We start from the raw sequence: 2,047 nt of genomic DNA on the forward strand, positions 1-2,047 counted from the left end.
TCCCTCTCTGGTGAGCATACATGTCTATAGCAAATTTTAAAATACTAATATTAATAAATAAAATGAAATAAATATTTTAAAAAGGTATTTAATGAGCATATTCCAGGTGTGGCTATAGATTTTAAAATGTTAGACAAAGTTATGCCCTTAAGGAGTTTACATTCCTATGAGAGTGTTGGGGGGGGGGTGGGGGGGGACAGACAGCCAAGGACCAAAAAGCAGCACTCCAGAGAAATAAGAACTCTTTATTATTATGTTAGTGGGTGCAGAGGAGTTAACATTCTGAATCTCTGGCCCCCTGTGGGTCTTAAGCACAGTCTTTTATCATTGGGGAATTTGGGAAAAGGGGGAGCTCCAGGAGGATAAAGGTATCCTATCAGGAAGAAGAAGTTCAAAGCTTACTCTAAAAAAGAAAGAGTTAGATAAGCAGAATGTCTGGCTCCTCAAGGTCTCAGCTTGCTTTTACCATTTCAAAAGGAGAGAGACAGGCTTAGCGGAGGCCTGGGAAGTGTCAGTAATTAAACAGATGGCCCTGGGTTATTGTGAGTTCTGGACATCTCCACACCATGAAGAGGAGTGTACAACTACTCACATAATTTCCCCCTCTGGGGTTGTGACAAGTAGCTGGTAATCCAGACACCTTAGACCTATCACAATTCTCACCACAAGGATGTATAACATTGCTAGCAAAAGCTTTTCCCAGAACTTCCATTCCTGTGGGACTACTACAGCCAGGGCAATAGTAATGGTAACTTGGAGCAGAGGTATTTTTCTCCTAGATTCAATAGATATTGAGAACAACTGGGAAAGATGGGACAGAATATTGGAGCTCCCCTTTCCTCCCAAAATGACCCCTGTAAAATTTAAGTAGTGCAAGCCTACTACCTTTGACAACCTTGGCTTATCCAATGCAATATTAATATTAACCCAGTGTCTAAATACCTTGGGTCAGATGCTTCACAGACTTCATGTCACATAACACTTTCAATTAACCCATGGAAAAAATATAAATAAATGTATTTTATTTTATAAATAAATAAACTCCTCTTCATTTTACAGAAGGGAAGACCAAGTTTGCCTTTTTGTAAGTGACTGAGCCAAGATTTACACTCAAAACCTTAAGATTCCAAAGACCTTCCTAGTATATCAAATTCTCTTAGAATTCCAAGTTAATAAAAACATCCAACATCCATTATGCCCAGCAGTGTGAGATGTGCCTTCTATGAATTATTTTATTAATGTTATTAAACAAATAGATAAGCAAACAAAAAATTCTGGGTGGTAGCTGCTGATATTGTCATTTCCATTGTACAAAATGAGGAAAATGAGGCATAGAACAAGGAAGTAGTCATAGATCATACAGATCTTTGTTAATTGGCAGACCTGAGACTCAAACCCAGATCACTCTACCTCCAAGCACAGACTTCTCTCAGTTAGACCACACAGTCTCTCAATGGTCAGATAAATGAAAATTTGGCAGAACAGAGCAAAAAAAAAGGCAGGTGAACCACTGAAAAGTAATGACAGTGCTCCATTTGACTTTGTTCTTTCACACCCCAAGTCATCTCACAAGAACTGTAGGTGACTTATTATAGTATGTTTTTCTGAGTGCCTCTCCATGGAGGCCTGTGATAGTTTTTGCCCAGTTCTACCAGAGCATACCCTCCCCCTGCTGAATCACCCAATTCTCTGCTCAAAGTTCTCCTCAGATGTGGCCAGGAGCCAAGTCCTGCTGTGTGTACATATTCCTGGGAAGGACTCGATCAGAGTAAACGGGGACTCGATCAGAGTGAACGGATATACAAAGCCTCCTTTTCTATATCTATCCGAGACACAGCTCAACTGTGTCCTAAATAGTATCAGGTAAGACTAGGCTGGATGGCAGCTTCTTTAGTGTGTGTGTGTGTGTGTGTGTGTGTGTGTGTGTATCTGTCATGGAAAAATAAATCATGCATGAATTCTAAACTTAAAACCCAATTTCAAGTTCTAGCTTCTCTTTTGTTTTCTCCTCCTTTCTGCTAGAGGGAGTGTGCACTTGTCAGAGAAA

At 40.0% G+C, this 2,047-nt stretch overlaps 1 protein-coding gene across 2 annotated transcripts in view; it reads left to right on the plus strand.

The window, feature by feature from the left end:
* The first annotated feature begins 1,732 nt into the window (after nucleotides 1–1,732).
* ACSM1 (acyl-CoA synthetase medium chain family member 1) overlaps nucleotides 1,733–2,047 on the plus strand; it is a 51,945-nt gene continuing 51,630 nt past the window's right edge. For both annotated transcript variants that reach the window (XM_006153295.2, XM_014589668.2), the window contains exon 1: nucleotides 1,733–1,863. The gene's annotated coding sequence lies outside the window, so the exon portion shown is untranslated. The remainder of the gene's footprint in view (nucleotides 1,864–2,047) is intronic.

Source organism: Tupaia chinensis, unplaced genomic scaffold, assembly GCF_000334495.1.
Source record: "Tupaia chinensis unplaced genomic scaffold, TupChi_1.0 Scaffold000367_1, whole genome shotgun sequence".
NCBI lineage: Eukaryota > Metazoa > Chordata > Mammalia > Scandentia > Tupaiidae > Tupaia > Tupaia belangeri.